The sequence below is a fragment of the Triticum urartu genome, chromosome 4 (genome assembly GCF_003073215.2).
Source record: "Triticum urartu cultivar G1812 chromosome 4, Tu2.1, whole genome shotgun sequence".
NCBI lineage: Eukaryota > Viridiplantae > Streptophyta > Magnoliopsida > Poales > Poaceae > Triticum > Triticum urartu.
Genome location: NC_053025.1, coordinates 14,215,140 through 14,232,921, shown reverse-complemented (window position 1 = coordinate 14,232,921; position 17,782 = coordinate 14,215,140). Strand labels below are relative to the sequence as shown.

At 50.5% G+C, this 17,782-nt stretch overlaps 1 pseudogene; it reads right to left on the bottom strand.

The window, feature by feature from the left end:
• Positions 1–17,782, bottom strand: part of LOC125554515 — a 91,074-nt pseudogene that overhangs the window by 26,463 nt on the left and 46,829 nt on the right.

Sequence of the window (17,782 nt, the reverse complement as noted above, 5' to 3'; positions counted from 1 at the left end):
TTCCCTCAAGTGGATGACCTAAGGTTTATCAATCGATGGGAGGCGAAGGATGAAGATGGCCTCTCTCAAACAACCCTGCAACCAAATAACAAAGAGTCTCTTGTGTCCCCAACACACCCAATACAATGGTAAATTGTATAGGTGCACTAGTTCGGTGAAGAGATGGTGATACAAGTGCAATATGATGGTAGATATAGGTTTTTGTAATCTGAAAATATAAAAACAGCAAGGTAGCAAGCGATAAAAGTGAGCATAAACGGTATTCAGTGCTAGGAAACAAGGCCCAGGGTTCATACTTTCACTAGTGCAAGTTCTCTCGACAATAATAACATAATTGGATCATATAACTATCCCTCAAAATGCAATAAAGAGTCACTCCAAAGTCACTAATAGCGGAGAACAAACGAAGAGACTGTGGTAGGGTACGAAACCACCTCAAAGTTATTCTTTCGAATCAATCCATTGGGCTATTCCTATAAGTGTCACAAACAGCCCTAGAGTTCGTACTAGAATAACACCTTAAGATACAAATCAACCAAAACCCTAATATCACCTAGATACTCCAATGTCACCTCAAGTATCCGTGGGTATGATTATACGATATGCATCACAAAATCTCAGATTCATCTATTCAACCAACACATAGAACCTCAAAGAGTGCCCCAAAGTTTCTACCGGAGAATCACGACGAAAACGTGTGCCAACCCCTATGCATAGGTTCATGGGCGGAACCCGCAAGTTGATCACCAAAACATACATCAAGTGAATCACGTGATATCCCATTGTCACCACAGATACGCACGGCAAGACATACATCAAGTGTTCTCAAATCTTTAAAGACTCAATCCGATAAGATAACTTCAAAGGGGAAACTCAATCCATTACAAGAGAGTAGAGGGGGAGAAGCATCATAAGATCCAATTATAATAGCAAAGCTCGCGATACATCAAGATCGTGCCAAATCAAGAACACGAGAGAGAGAGAGATCAAACACATAGCTACTGGTACATACCCTCAGCCCCGAGGGTGAACTACTCCCTCCTCGTCATGGAGAGCACCGGGATGATGAAGATGGCCACCGGTGAGGGTTCCCCCCTCCGGCAGGGTGCCGGAACAGGGTCTCGATTGAGTTTTGGTGGCTATAGAGGCTTGCGGCGGCGGAACTCCCGATCTATTCTGTTCCCCGATCGTTTTAGGGTATATGGGTATATATAGGTGAAAGAAGTAAGTCAGGGGAGCCACAAGGGGCCCACGAGGGTGGAGGGCGCGCCCCCTGCCTCGTGGCTCCCTCGTTTCTTTCCTGACGTGCACTCCATGTTTTTCCGATAGCTTTCCTTCCAAAAATAACTTCTCTAGTTTGTTTCATTCTGTTTCGACTCCGTTTGATATTCCTTTTCTTCGAAACACTGAAACAAGGGAAAAACAGGAACTGGCACTGGGCTCTGGGTCAACAGGTTAGTCCCAAAAGTAATATAAAACTGTAAAATAAAGCCCATAAACATCCAAAACATATAATATAATAGCATGGAACAATAAAAAATTATAGATACGTTGGAGATGTATCACCTACGGACTAAACCCTCCGGTTTATATAGACACCGGAGGGGGCCAGGGTTACACAGAGTCAGTTACAAGGGAGGAGATCCACATATCCGTATTGCCAAGCTTGCCTTCCACGCCAAGGAGAGTCCCATCCGGACACGACACGAAGTCTTCAATCTTGTATCTTCATAGTCCAACAGCCCGGCTAAAGTATATAGTCTGGATGTCCGAGGACCCCCTAATCCAGGACTCCCTCAGTAGCCCCTGAACCAGGCTTCAATGACGATGAGTCCGGCGCGCAGATTGTCTTCGGCATTGCAAGGCGGGTTCCTCCTTCGAATATTCCATAGAAGATTTTGAACACAAGGATAGTGTCCGGCTCTGCAAAACAAATTCCACATACCACCGCAGAGAGAATAATATTTCCACAAATCTAATCTGCTGACACATTCTGCAGCATGACATCATACCACGGCCCGGTCATTATTCGAACCATTTTTCTCAACCAGCCACTTCACAAATTGCGAGGCGGTTTTCTTGGCACATCTTGTCGAAGCAGAGATCGTGTCCCCTTATCACGGGATTCTCGTCAATACGGGTGTGGGTAACCCAACCGCGCCATCAATTACGGCGCTTGGGGAATAGGCAAGTTTACCAGGCAGGTGAGGAGGCGCATAGTTTGCTCCGCCCTTATAAAGGGAGAAGGACTCCTCCTTTTTACCCACGCCTTCTTCTTCCCTGCCCATCCATTCTCGCGCACTCGAGCTCCAGCGCCCAAGTTCGCATCTTCCCCGCAAAATCACTCCAAACATGTCTGGAGCAGGAGGCAAGTGGACGGCCTCCTCCGTTACGGAGGAGAACATTACGAAGCTCCGGGAAGCCGTATACCTAGCCGCAGATATCGCGCACCGGCTCCCAGATGCGGGGCAGATCGTCCCCACCGCCGAGCCTCACGAAAGGGTCGTGTTTCTTACCCATTTCGTCCACGGACTGGGGTTTCCCCTCCACCCATTTTTCCAAGGGCTCATGTTCTACTACGGGCTGGACTTCCATGATCTGGCCCCCAATTTCATTCTTAACATCTCAGCGTTTATCGTCGTGTGCGAGGCCTTCCTTCGCATCAAGCCGCACTTCGGCCTGTGGCTGAAGACCTTCAATGTTAAACCGAAGGTGGTGGTCGGCCAGAAAGCGGAGTGCGGAGGCGCCATGGTGGGCAAAATGCCCAACGTCACCTGGCTTGAAGGCTCCTATGTGGAGACCGTAAAGGGGTGGCAATCGGGGCAGTTCTACATCACCGAGCCGTGCGACACCAACTGGGTGGCGGCCCCCAAATTTCGATTCGGAATCCCCATGCGGCTCACTTCCTGGAAGGAGAAGGGCCTATCCTGGGGTTCATCGGTGGAGCTGACCGGACTCCAGACCTGCGTCAGAAACATGATAAGCAAGAAAATCAAGCTTGTCAACATGGTCCAAGTCATGCTCTTCCGCCGGATCCTCCCGTGTCAAAGACGGGCATTCATTTTGTGGGAGTTCGACCCGGCCGAGCACCAGACGCTGCGAGAGCTCTTCGACACGACTCACAAGGACGTCTAGAAGGTGATGTTTAAGGGCGCCGAGGTACCTCCTCCCCTTACTGAGGATCGCGGGCTCAGCGCAAAGCGCCCTGTTAATCCGGTAAGTCTTGTATATCTCATAAGATGTTCTTTTCCCCAGTATAACCGTGTGAGGGATCTAAGCCTCCATGCCTTTTAACAGGATTGGGTAGCGACAGCGGAACAGATCGATTGTCCAGCCCCCCTGCCCGAAGATCCAGCAGATGCTCTCCTAACGGAGATGCTGGTTCCGACGCCTTACAAGGCGCCGGAGAAGAAGGCCAAGAAGAAGGCCATGGGGAGCAGGAAAGGTCTCCGGCGCAAGGTTATATCAGACTCATCGTCCGAAAACACCGAGGCGCACTCCTCCCTGCTACCTCTTGAGCTTGCGTTGGTTCTCCCCGAAGAGGAGAGGATGATGCAGCAAAGTAGCGTAAGTATTTCCCTCAGTTTTTGAGAACCAAGGTATCAATCCAGTAGGAGGCCACGCTCAAGTCCCTCGTACCTGCACAAAACGATAGCTACTTGCAACCAACGCGATTAGGGGTTGTCAATCCCTTCACGGTCACTTACGAGAGTGAGATCTGATAGAGATAATATTTTTGGTATTTTTGGTATAGAGATGCAAAGTGAAAAGTAAAAGGCAAAGTAAAAAAGCAAAGCAAGATGTGATGGAGATTGATATGATGAGAATAGACCTGGGGGCCATAGGTTTCACTAGTGGCTTCTCTCAAGAGCATAAGTATTCTACGGTGGGTGAACAAATTACTATTGAGCAATTGACAGAATTGAGCATAGCTATGAGAATATCTAGGCATGATCATGTATATAGGCATCACGTCCGTGACAAGTAGACCGAAACGATTCTGCATCTACTACTATTACTCCACTCGTCGACCGCTATCCAGCATGCATCTAGAGTATTAAGTTAAAAACAGAGTAACGCTTTAAGCAAGATGACATGATGTAGAGAGATAAATTCATGCAATATGAAATAAACCCCATCTTGTTATCCTCGATGGCAACGATACAATACGTGCCTTGCTGCCCCTTCTGTCACTGGGAAAGGACACCACAAGATCGAACCCAAAGCTAAGCACTTCTCCCATGGCAAGAACTACCTATCTAGTTGGCCAAACCAAACGGATAATTCGAAGAGACTTGCAAAGATAACCAATCATACCTAAAAGAATTCAGAAAAGATTCAAATATTATTCATAGATAGACTTGATCATAAACCCACAATTCATCGATCTCAACAAACACACCGCAAAAATAAGAAGATTACATCGAATAGATCTCCACAAGAGAGGGGGAGAACTTTGTATTGAGATCCAAAAAGAGAGAAGAAGCCATCTAGCTACTAACTATGGACCCGAAGGTCTGAGGTAAACTACTCACACTTCATCGGAGAGGCTATGATGATGTAGAAGCCCTCCGTGATGACGGCCCTCTCCGGTGGAGCTCCGGAACAGGCCCCAAGATGGGATCTCGTGGATACAGAAAGTTGCGGCGGTGGAATTAGGTTTTTGGCTCCTGTTCTGATTGTTTGGGGGTACGTGGATATATATAGGAGGAAGAAGTACATCGGTGGAGCTTCGGTGGGCCCACGAGGGTGGGGGGCGCGCCCCCTACCTTGTGCCCACCTCGAAGCTTCCTTGGCGTAGAGTCCAAGTCTCCTGGGTCATATTCGGGAAGAAAATCACGTTCCAGAAAGGTTTATTCCGTTTGGACTCCGTTTGATATTCCGTTTCTTCGAAACACTGAAATAGGCAAAAAAACAACAATTCTGGGCTGGGCCTCCGGTTAATAGGTTAGTCCCAAAAATAATATAAAAGTGGAAAATAAAGCCCAATATAGTCCAAAACAGTAGATAATATAGCATGGAGCAATCAAAAGTTATAGATACGTTGGAGACGTATCACTCCCACGAAAACGAGGAGGAAGAGGAAAATTCTCCCCCCCCCCAGCCGGGGGAGACAAGAAAAGGAAGGACTCTCCTTCCGGACCGTTCCACGGCGGCCGCTTTTAGCAATGAGGAGTGGTTACCTAGGGACAAGCCCCTGGCGAAGTCGTAAGTATCCGGATACCATAATAGTTCTTGGTATGTTTTATTTTATTGCTTGTTATCATGCCGAACACGATTACGCAGTCCATCCCGAGCCCACATCGATGTATCTTCTTCAGATGATTCTTTGGGCCTGTCGGATATGAACAACGATTCACTCCCGACCGCCTCCTCCCCCCGCCCTACGGACGACGCCGATGTGTTGTCTCAAAGGGAACTAAACCAAGGGGAGACAGTTCCCGAGGCGTCCCAAGGCGACATTCCAGGCGTTGGGCGCACGAGGGGCAAGACTCCCCTGGGCCCTAACGCTGGGGGCAACAAGTCTAGCCCCAAGCCGAATACGGCGCCGGAACCTCTAGTGGTTCCGGATTCTGTCCGGCAACCCCTCGCTAAGGGGGGCAAGCCGTCTATGCCGATGGCCTCTGTCCATCCAGAGGCATCGGACAACTTGCTGGAAGTGCTTCGCAGCGCTTCCATTGACGAAGAACACCGCACTATTATAAGTGCGGTAGTCAAGAAGGTTCAGTCCGCCAAAAGCGGGCTGACTGAAGCTTGTGCCAGCCTCCTAACAGGCTTTGAGGTTAGTAATCAAGTTATAAGAAAATGTCACAACATAGACAACAGCCCCTGATGCTCTGTTCGGTGTTCGCAAAGAAAGGCCGAATAGAGGATCAAATAATAACCGCAGGAGTCTAATCAGAATGTGTCTATGTGAATAAGAAGGCTTCACTGCTGGCCGCCGCCGCTCGTACTGCGGAGGTCGCCGCACTGAAGCGGGACCTTGAACGGTCCAAGGAAGAGCTCGGCCTTACCAAGAGGCAACTCGAATATAACAAAGGTAAGTGACACCCCGTCTGAATATTGATAAAGAAAAATTTGGTTTTGGAATAATAGGATCGTCGTGAATTTTGCTAGGGGCCACGACCAAAGTGGCGGCCCTACAGAAGGTGCTATCTGAGGCCAAAGACAAAGCGGCCAAGGAGCGCCTCGAGCGAGAGAAGCAAGAAGCCCGAGTAGGCGAGGTGCAGCAAGAGCTCCAGGCTCTCGTCAAGAAACACGAGTCCTTGGAGCTTGACTCTAAGACGCAAGGGTCCGAGCTTGCGAAGGCCCTCGAAAGCGCACAACATGCCAAGGCCGAAGCCCAAAAGGCCCTCCAGGAAATTGAGGCGGTTAAAAAGATAGCGGCGGGTAAGGCATTCATTATGCAAAGCAAGCATGTGAAGGAAACTTTCTTTTTACTTACCCGAGTTAGGAGCTCTCCAGGAGCGTTCGCAGATCTACCCCGCAGTAAGTCGGATGCCGTGGAGTTCTACTGGGCCGAGGAGGGGAGCTCGAGGAGAAGCTGTTCTGGTCTCAGTATACTGGGACTGAACACCCAATGCCCTTGAGCGACCAGTTGAAGCAATTGGTCGAGCTTCACAAGGTGGCCGAATAGGCCATGAAGGGTCTTATAGTCCGGATGTGGCTTGGCGAGCCCCTGCCTGGTAGCTACTTCGGTCTGGTGAGGCGGCTTGTGAATGCCTGCCCACGGTTTGAAGTCATAAAGCGGTCCATCTACATCGAGGGTGCGCGCAGGGCTTTTGCCCGGGCGAAGGTGCACTGGGCGAAGCTGGATGCCGAAAAGCTGGTGAAGGAGGGGCCGCCAGAGGGCAAGGAGCATCGCCACCCTGAAAAGTATTATGACAGTGTCCTGAAGGGTGCTCGCCTTGTGGCAGAGGAATGTGCTAAGGATGTAATATTTGAATGAATGTACTCATGTGATCCTGTAATATGAAACTAGTTCATGTGGGCTATATAACGCTTGTTAATTTAAAATATTACCTTCTGTGCGGCCGTTTATAAATTTTGAGAGTTGGCGAGTTGTCGGCTTCTGCCCCCATGTAACTAGTACTGAGGTTGAGGGAGTCCTGGATTAGGGGGTATCCGGACAGCCGGACTATATCCTTTGGCCGGACTGTTGGACTATGAAGATACAAGATTGAAGACTTCATCCCGTGTCCGGATGGGACTCTCCTTGGCGTGGAAGGCAAGCTTGGCGATACGGATATGTAGATCTCCTCCCTTGTAACCGACTCTGTGTAACCCTAGCCCCTCCGGTATCTATATAAACCGGAGGGTTTAGTTCGTAGGACAACAACAATCATACCATAGGCTAGCTTCTAGGGTTTAGCCTCTACGATCTCGTGGTAGATCAACTCTTGTACTACTCATATCATCAAGATCAATCAAGCAGGAAGTAGGGTATTACCTCCATCGAGAGGGCCCGAACCTGGGTAAACATCATGTCCCGTGCCTCCTGTTACCATCCGCCTTAGACGCACAGTTCGGGACCCCCTACCTGAGATCCGCCGGTTTTGACACCGACATTGGTGCTTTCATTGAGAGTTCCACTGTGCCGTCACCATAAGGCTTGATGGCTCCTTCAATCATCGGTAACGATGCGGTCCAGGGTGAGGTCTTCCTCCCCGGACAGATCTTTGTATTCGGCGGCTTCGCACTGCGGGCCAACTCATTTGGCCATCTGGAGTAGATCGAGAGCTACGCCCCTGGCCACCAGGTCAGGTTTGGAAACTTGAATTACACTACCAATATCCGTGGAGACTTGATCTTCGACGGATTCGGGCCCATGCTAGGTGTGCCGCACGATCACGACGAGCATGATATAGCTCTGTCGTTGAACAGTGTTCGGGAAATCACGCCAGCAACTACGCCGGCCTTCAATCTGGAACAGAGTGCACCATCCGAGGACGGGCGGATAGACCCTGCCTTGGAGGCCGCACCCTCAGTGGCGGTAGAGCCGAATACTGACCTTACCCTTCATGAAAGTCGTGACACCGAATCACTAGACTCGTCTCCGGCCATGGACTCCGAACCGCCTGCGCCCATGCCTATCGAATCCGATTAGGCACCGATCATGGAGTTTACCTCCGCAGATATCTTTCAGCACTCGCCCTTAGGCGATGTGCTAAACTCGTTAAGGTCTCTCTCCCTGACAGGAGAACCTTGGCCGAACTATGTCCGGCTAGAATGGGATGCGGATGACGAAGAAATTCACTCCCCACCCACCACCCACTTAGTAGCCACTGTCGATGATTTAACCGACATGCTCGACTTCAACTCCGAAGACATCGATGGTATGGACAACGATGCAGGAGACGAACAGGAACCACCGCCAACAGGGCGCTGGACCACCACGATTGTGGATACACCCAAAGAAAATGATGACGAGGAACGGAAGGATGCAGCAAAAGATAGCTCCCTCGAGAAGCAATCAAAGCGGCGCCGTAGGCGCCACTCCAAATCTCGCCTCGGCAAAAACAGCGATAACAGCGCAAGAAAAAACAATACCCCGGTCGACTCCGGAGGAAACGACAACCAATAACCCAGCGATAGAGCAGGGTGAGCCAGCGGACGACGAACAAGGTACGGAGCCGCTGTTCGAACACGGCGCCACCGAGCGTCAAGCTAATCAACACGTCTCCGGAGAAGAGAACAACCCGAATGACGATGCACACATCATCCCAGAAAGGCAGCTGGAGCAAGAGAACCTCCACAAAAGGCTTATCGCCACTGCGAGGAGTCTGAAGAAGCAGAAGCAAAGGCTCAAGGCCGCACAAAATACACTGAATAGTAGATGAAACAAAGTGCTCGATACGGCAGAAAAGTATGGTGGCAGTCGCCACACGAAAAGCTACCCAAAGCGAAAGCTGCTGCCTGAATTCGACGATGAGGCCTTAGAGCCCCCACAGCCAAAAAAGTTAACTGCCGACCGGTCGGATCGACGACCGCGTGGCCAGGATAGAGCGGCCAACGAGGCCGCACATAAGTCAGTACATGACCCACCCGAGGACTCGCATCAAAGGGCCGGCGCAACCAGATCCATCTATGGATCAAGGAAACGCGCTCCGGCACACAAGCAAAACCAAATATCACAATCGTCCGAACGCCAAGGTACAGTTAAATACAGGGGTGCCGCACACCCCCTATGTTTTACCGATGAGGTACTGGACCATGAATTTCCAGAAGGATTCAAACCAGTAAACATAGAGGAGTACGACGGGACTACAGATCCGGGGGTCTGGATTGAGGACTTTATCCTCCGTATTCATATGGCTCACGGGGACGATCTCCATGCCATCAAATACTTGCCCCTCAAGCTGAAAGGATCAGCTCGGCATTGGCTAAAAAGCCTCCCGGAAAACTCCATTGGAAGTTGGGAGGAGCTCGAGGATGCTTTTCGGGCTAATTTTCAAGGGACTTACGTCCGTCCTCCGGACGCAGACGATTTGAGTCATATAATTCAGCAGCCCGGAGAGTCAGCCCGAAAGCTTTGGAACATGTTTCTCACTAAGAAGAACCAAATTGTCGACTGTCCGGACGCCGGAGCCCTAGCAGCTTTCAAGCACAGCGTCCGAGACGAATGGCTTGCCAGACACCTCGGCCAAGAAAAACCGAGAACAATGGCAGCCCTAACAAGCCTCATGACCCGCTTTTGCGCGGGCGAGGACAGCTGGTTAGCCCGAAGCAGCACCAGCGACCCAAGCACATCTGAAGTCAGGGATGGCAATGGAAAACCACGACGCAGTAAAAACAAGCGCTGGAACAAAGAAGATAGCCTAGATAACACGGCGGTAAACGCCGGATTCAGGTGCTCTCGACCAGGTCAGCGGAAAAAGCCCTTTAAAGGCAACAGAGATGGACCGACCAGCCTAAACAAGATTCTAGACAAACTATGTCAGATCCATGGCACCCTGATAAACCCGCAAATCATACCCACAGGGAATGCTGGGTCTTCAAGCAGGCCGGCAAGCTAAATGCCGAACACAAGGGGGAGGACACACCGAGCGAAGACGAGGATGAGCCTCGCCAGCAAGGCACTGGGGGACAGAAAAAATTCCCACCAGAAGTCAAAACGGTCAACGTGGTACACGCGATGAGGGGGAGAAGCAAAACTGCACTCCGAGACACACACGTCCTAGAACCCATCACCACCAAGTTCAACCCCTGGCTATCCCGACCGATCACTTTTGATCGCAGGGATCACCCGACAAGTATCCAACATGAAGGATTGCCTGCTTTGGTGTTAGACCCAATAATAAACGAGTACCATCTCACACGAGTCCTTATGGACGGCGGCAGTAGTCTAAATCTGATATATCAGGACACCATCCGCAAAATGGGGATAAACCCAACAAAAATCAGCCACAGTAATACTACCTTCAAGGGAGTAATACCAGGCACAGAGGCCCGCTGCACGAGCTCTCTAGTACTAGAGGTTGTGTTTGGCTCGCCTGACAACTTCCGAAGCGAACAGTTAACCTTCGACATTGCTCCATTCCGAAGTGGCTATCAAGCACTACTCGAACGAATGGCTTTCGCTCGCTTTAATGCAATACCACATTACGCTTTTCTCAATCTTAAAATGCCCGATCCACGTGGCATCATCATAGTACATGGAAATGTTGAGCGCTCCTTACGAGCAGAAGAACGTGCGGCTGTTTTAACAGCCCAACACTAGACGGCCTCACCAACCAGAACAGATGATCGGTCGTTAAGACCACAGACACGGTTAGACGAGTCCGACTAATCTTTGGATAGAGATTGGTTTGATGGTTATACCCTTATAGACGGTACCAGGGGCTTCTGAGCGATAATTCGGCTCAACTTTACCCATCTTGACTTTTAAAAGGTTTATTTATAATAGCCAATTTCTTGCACGACAATTTTGAACTAAGTTCCTCTCTTGTACAGATGACAATCGTGCTATGCCCGTCCAGGATACGGCACAACGGAGACACATGCGCAGACGTGCAGCAGGGACCCGCTCAAAGGTTTCTTTTTAGATTAAGACCTTGCGTAAACCTTTTTTACTGTCTTTCATTGTTTACATCCTCCGGATTCTCAATACAACCGAGAAGGATGCTGACATTCTTGGCATGTGGCCACGTCAGAATATTGCACGTACCTGGACACTAGGGGCTCATTATCCGAGGGCATCATTTAGCCCAGTATATATTTCAAAGACCGAATACCTTAGGGAGTGTTCGGCGTCGCGAGTTTGGCCTTATATGCATTAGCTCCAAATCATGTCTTTGGTCAAATGTTGGGTTTGCCCGGCTTCTGTGTTTTGCTACCTTACGTTCCGCTCTATCGGCTAAGGCGGCACCAGGAGAACTACTGCGATTGTGCCCTGGTTCGGCCGGACGAGCACCTCAGTAGAGAAAGCTGAAAACTGACTGTCATGATAAAGCGCGAGACTGGTCAACCACTCGATGACCTAACGAAATCTTCGGGATTCCTCCGCATTAACGAAGGACCGTTTCCCGGCCAGGCATGTACGTGCCCCGAATTCGGATGAGCGCGGAGCCACCAGGGGCTATATAGTAGCCCCACTGTCAAACTACTATGGCTAAGTGAAAGTGTTAAAGCAATATAGTCCGATTGCCTAGTTCGCTGTGCTATCACCTGCTTAATGGACCAAGACGTTGGATCAAGTGTGAACACGCGTCTTCTGCGAACACCCCCGCATTATATGCGTGGGGGCTGAAGCCGACGACTGCAAACTTTCAGGTTATATACATATATACATAAACGTCCGCACAGAAGGCATTATCATACTTTCAGGCAAAAGTATAAAATAGCCTTTACAATTCAGTAAAACATTGTTTTTCAATGGGAATACATGTCACTAGAACATAATATTCTTCGAGCATTGGGCTTCTATCGAACGAGCGCCTTCAAGGACTTCGTCAAAATAATGCTCGGCAGCTACTCGGCTAACGGCCGAACTCGGGGTTGCAATTGCGGTGGCTTCCATCTCCGCCCAGTATGTCTTGACACGGGCAAGCGCCATCCGCGCACCCTCGATGCACGCCGACCTTTTCATAGCGTCGATGCGCGGCACAGCACCAAGGAACTATTGCACCAAACTAAAATAACTGTTCGACCTTGGCCCTTTGGGCCATAGATGATCCACAACAGACATCATGGCGAGCCCGGACAACCTATGGAGCTCGGCCCATTCGGCCATCCGCTCATTCAAAGGAAGCGGACGTGCTGGAGCGTTAAATTGTGACCAGAATAGCTTCTCCACTTCGTGATCTTTTTGATCTTTGAAGTATTCGGCCGCATCAGTGACACTTGCTGCCAAATCCAGATAAGCGTCTGCAGAACTCCACAGCCGATCAAGAGGAGCGTACTTAGGATCTACGAACTTCATCCGCAGCATAAAGGGCTTCCAGCCGCGATATCCCCGGCGTGACATAGCTCCTCCTTCATCCCTCTAATTGTAGAGCGGGCGTCCTTGGCCGCCACCGTGGCCTTCTCCAGGTCCGTCCTCTTCGCCCGATCTTCCTTTTTGAGAAGCTCGTAACGGCCGGCGGCATTCTTCAATTCCACAGCCATCTTGGCTATTTCCTCCTTGCTTCGGCAATGAGCAGCCTTTTCGGCTCTCAGCTCCTCGACCGCCTTCAGGGCGGCCGCATCACTTTTCCTGGCTTGTTTTTTGGCCCGGGCAAGTTCCGCTCGAAGGGTCTCCACGGCGGCAGCTCCATCTGCAGTCGCAACATATTAAAGATACTGGCATCATGCTCCTCTTACTACATATCGATCACTGGAGAAATCACATACCCTGTGCCTCGTCAAGCCGCTTGTTGACAAGCACGATGTCGGCATCCGCCGCATCAAGTTGCGCTTTAGCTTGGCAAACTCACCAGTCCGGCTAGCCACCGGACACTCCGCCACCTGCATATAAAGGCGGCCAGACTGTTACCTGGGACTATGATCCTCTGTTTGCCGCCGTTTTCGACAGCCACCAGAGTCTCAGGGGCTACTATCTGCACAGGGCACACCTTAACGTGTGCAGTACTGTCAAAAATACACACTATTTCACGTACCTCAAAACCTTTCAGCAGACTCATAAAGGCTTCATGCAACCCGCTTTCAGCGGATGAAATCCTCTCAACCACCGTACCCATTAGCGTACGATGCGCTTCTGAGATAGCAGCTTGCTCTAGCAGATCCTTCAGTGCGTCCGACCGCATACCAGACGGTGCCGGATTCTTTCGGCTGCTCTCTTCAAGAGCCGGATACTGAGGACTTCGGGTGGCCAAAGGATTACCCTCTGGCCTTGCCGGATCAGGAGAAGCCCTCCGCGACGACACCTCGGGGTCGCCCGCCTCGTAAGGCGGGATGGCATGGGGAGGTGTTTCTCTCTCCATCATCTCCGGAAGAAGATCCCCCGAAGACGAACTCTGCCGAGAAGGGCTATGATTCGGACTACAAGATAAATGTTTCGGTTATTTTACTCAGAGGTAAAGCAGGACATTTCTACTATTAAATCCCCTTTCTACTTACAGCTCGGTAGAGGGCTGACCCCTTTGCGGGCATTGTGCGACCGAGGTATCCCCCGGGGCAGGACCCTCTGGTGATGATTTCTTCCCCCGTTTGGAGACCATCGTCTCCGGGTCTTCAGAGGCGATCCTCTTCCTTCCCTGGGAAGGGGGAATTTCAGTTTCTTCCCCTCGGTTATCCTCCTTCCCGGAGATGCCAGCCTCTTTCTTCCCCCCTTTATCTTCCCCTAAGGGCGCTTGATAAGGCGCGAGCTCCAACATCCTGGCTAGTACGGGATCCGGCGAAACCTTGGGGAGGGGGGCCGGACACCTGATCATCTTCACCTTTGTTACCCAGTCCTGGTCAAAGAGCGACTTTTCAGAATGACGTTGTGGTAGATAAAAATATGATGTGTTCGGTTACAGGACTACTTGCATGGGTATCTGGACGATTCCAGTTCAGACCCGCATCCTCGGTGGTGTCCGGACACATTATTTGTGGTCCGAACAACAATTTGAACATCTCCTCGAGCGTCATGCCGAGGAAATGATGGATAGCTCGCGGCCCCTCCGGGTTGAACTCCCACATGCGGAGGGGACGACGTTTGCAGGGCAGGACTCAACGAATTAACATGACTTGCATTACCGTGACTATACTGATATCTCTCTCGAGGAGATCTTGGATGCGGCTCTGCAATATTGGCACATCCTTTACTGGCCCCCAGTCCAGCCCCTTGTTGACCCATGACGCTAGTCGTGGCGGGGGGCCTGAGAGAAAAGCAGGGGGAGCCACCCACTTGGTACCCTTGGGAGCTGTGATATAAAACCACTCTCGTTGCCATAAGCTGGACACCTCTTGGAAAGAACCCTCGGGCCATGGGGCATCGACACTTTTGCTTATTATGGCGCCTCCGCACTCTGCGTGCCGCCCCTTGATCATCTCTGGCTCCACCTTGAAGGTCTTGAGCCACAGGCCGAAGTGAGGGGTAATGCTGAGGAAAGCTTCACACACGACGATGAACGACGAGATGTGGAGGACAGAATCCGGAGCCAGATCATGGAAATCCAGCCCGTAGTAGAACATGAGCCCCCTCATGAAGGTATCTAGAGCGAGGCCTAGCCCTCGGAGGAAGTGAGATATGAACACAATGCTCTCGCCGGGTTTGGGAGTGGGAATGGCCTGCCCTCGAGCAGGCAGCCGGTGCGCAATCTCGCCGATCAAAAACCTGGCCTCTCTTAACTTTTTGATGTCTTCCTCCGTGACGGAAGAAGGCATCCACCGACCTTGAAGGTTGGATCCGGACATGGTCAAAGGTCCGAAGCGCCTGACCTGAGTTTCGGGTGTTGGAACTCGAGGCGGGGGAGGGCTTCGATTGAGTTCGAGGAGTAAAAAGGATAGGCCTTGGTCTCTTTATAAAGAGGGTGAATACCAAGCGTCCTCCTCGTGACCGTTTGGGACTTGCCTACAATCGAGGAGTCATACCAACGGGCATGATTGGGTTACCCACATCCGTATTGATGAGAATCCTGTGATAAGGGGACACGATCTCTGCTTCGACAAGACGTGCCAAGGAAACCGCCTCGCGATATGCGCCAAGGCTGGTTGAGAAAAACGGTTCGAATAATGACCGGGCCATGATATGATGTCATGATATCAAGTGTGTCAGCAAATGAGATTTGTGGAAATATTATTCTCTCTATGGTGGAATGTGGAACTTGTTTTGCAGAGCCGGACACTGTCCTTGTGTTCAACATCTTCTATGGAGTATTCGGAGGAGGAACCCGCCTTGTAATGCCGAAGACAATCCGCGCGCTGGACTCATCGTCATTGAAGCTTGGTTCCGGGGCTACTGAGGGAGTCCTGGATTAGGGGGTATCCGGACAGCCGGACTATATCCTTTGGCCGGACTGTTGGACTATGAAGATACAAGATTGAAGACTTTATCCCGTGTCCGGATGAGACTCTCCTTGGCGTGGAAGGCAAGCTTGGCAATACGGATATGTAGATATCCTCCCTTGTAACCGACTCTGTGTAACCCTAGCCCCCTCCGGTGTCTATATAAACCGGAGGGTTTAGTCCGTAGGACAACAACAATCATACCATAGGCTAGCTTCTAGGTTAATTGACATGTCCTATACAAGGGCAAGCTGCGTATGGGTATGTAAAAACATGTACATCGATCGTTATCAGAGACCACCTGGGGATTCCCTTGTACGCTAGAGCGTCTTGCTTCCTTGGTATTTCCTTCCCGCAATGAGTCAACAATCAGACTGCCGGAGAGGTCTTCCAGAGATTAAGGTCCTGAAAGATAAAAAAATGATAAAGGTATACGTGCCCTGGGGCGGTTGAGCCGCATTGTGGGCCGTGCCATAGCCGTGCCTCCGCCTATGCCCGTGGTATCTTGAGTGCGTAGTTATGTACGCGCGGCACAAATTTCACCGCTTGACTGGGACTAGGGCGGAGGCCGAATTGCTAGGCAAGCTCTAAACGTGCCTGGCGATCCTCCCGCAGGGTACTCCGGACTCGCTTGAAGGTATCCGGGGTCTTTTTCGCCGAATTGGTGGTTTGCCTCATAAGGCTGCTTTGTGCTTCTGCTACGAGGGCCGCAGTGTGCTCCTCCGTGCGGAGCGAGCGTTCTGTGTTTCCATTAACTGTTATAACCCCGCGAGGTCCTGGCATTTTGAGCTTGAGGTATGCATAATGCGGTACCACATTGAATCTAGCAAATGCGATTCGTCCGAGTAGTGCGTGATAGCCACTACGGAAGGGGACTATATCGAAGATTAATTCCTCGCTTTGGAAGTTGTCCGGAGATCCGAAGACCACTTCCAGTGTGATTGAGCCCGTGCAACAGGCCTCTACACCTGGTATGACACCTTTGAAGGTGGTTTTTGTGGGTTTGATCCTTGAGGGGTCTATACCCATTTTGCGCACTTTATCTTGATAGAGCAGGTTCAGGCTGCAGCATCCGTCCATAAGGTCTCGAGTGAGGTGAAATCCATCGATGATGGGATCAAGGACCAACGCGGCGGAACCGCCATGACGGATACTAGTGGGGTGGTCCCTGGACCATAGCCCTGTTTTCTACTAGTGAAGAAGACCATGGGTTGAACTTTGGGGTGACTGGCTCCATCGCATAGACGTCCCTCAGTGCACGCTTCCGCTCCCGCTTGGGAATATAGGTTGCGTATATCATGTTTACCATTTTCACTTGGGGAGGAAATTTCTTCTGTCCTCCTGTGTTCGGCGGCCGGGGCTCCTCGTCGTCGTCGCTATGCAGCCCCTTTTCCTTGTTTTCAGCATTCAACTTGCCGGCCTGTTTGAACACCCAACATTCTCTGTTGGTGTGATTGGCTGGCTTATCGGGGGTGCCGTGAATTTGACATGAGCAATCGAGTATGCGGACCAAACTGGACGGGCCCGGATTGCTTCTTTTGAACGGCTTCTTCCGCTGACCGGATTTAGAGCCACTGAATCCGGCATTGACTGCCGTGTCTTCGGCGTTGTCACTGTTGTTGCGGCGCTTGTGTCTGTTGCGACGTGGTCTACCGTTACTATCTTTGGCATCTGAATTGCCATAATTTCTTGATGTGTTGTTGCTGCGAGCCAGCCAGCTGTCCTCGCCCGCGCAAAAGCGGGTCATGAGTGTCGTTAGGGCTGCCATGTGTTGGAAATATGCCCTAGAGGCAATAATAAAAGCATTATTATTATATTTCCTTGTTCATGATAATTGCCTTTATTCATGCTATAATTGTGTTATCCGGAAATCGTAATACATGTGTGAATAATAGACACCGACATGTCCCTAGTAAGCCTCTAGTTGACTAGCTCGTTGATCAACAGATAGTCATGGTTTCCTGACTATGGACATTGGATGTCATTGATAACGAGATCACATCATTAGGAGAATGATGTGATGGACAAGACCCAATCCTAAACATAGCACAAGATCGTATAGTTCGTTTGCTAGAGTTTTCCAATGTCAAGTATCTTTTCCTTAGACCATGAGATCGTGTAACTCCCGGATACCGTAGGAGTGCTTTGGGTGTACCAAACGTCACAACGTAACTGGGTGGCAATAAAGGTATACTACGGGTATCTCCGAAAGTGTCTGTTGGGTTGACACGAATCAAGACTGGGATTTGTCACTCCGTATGGCGGAGAGGTATCACTGGGCCCACTCGGCAATGCATCATCATTATGGGCTCAAAGTGACCAAGTGTCTGGTCACGGGATCATGCATTACGGT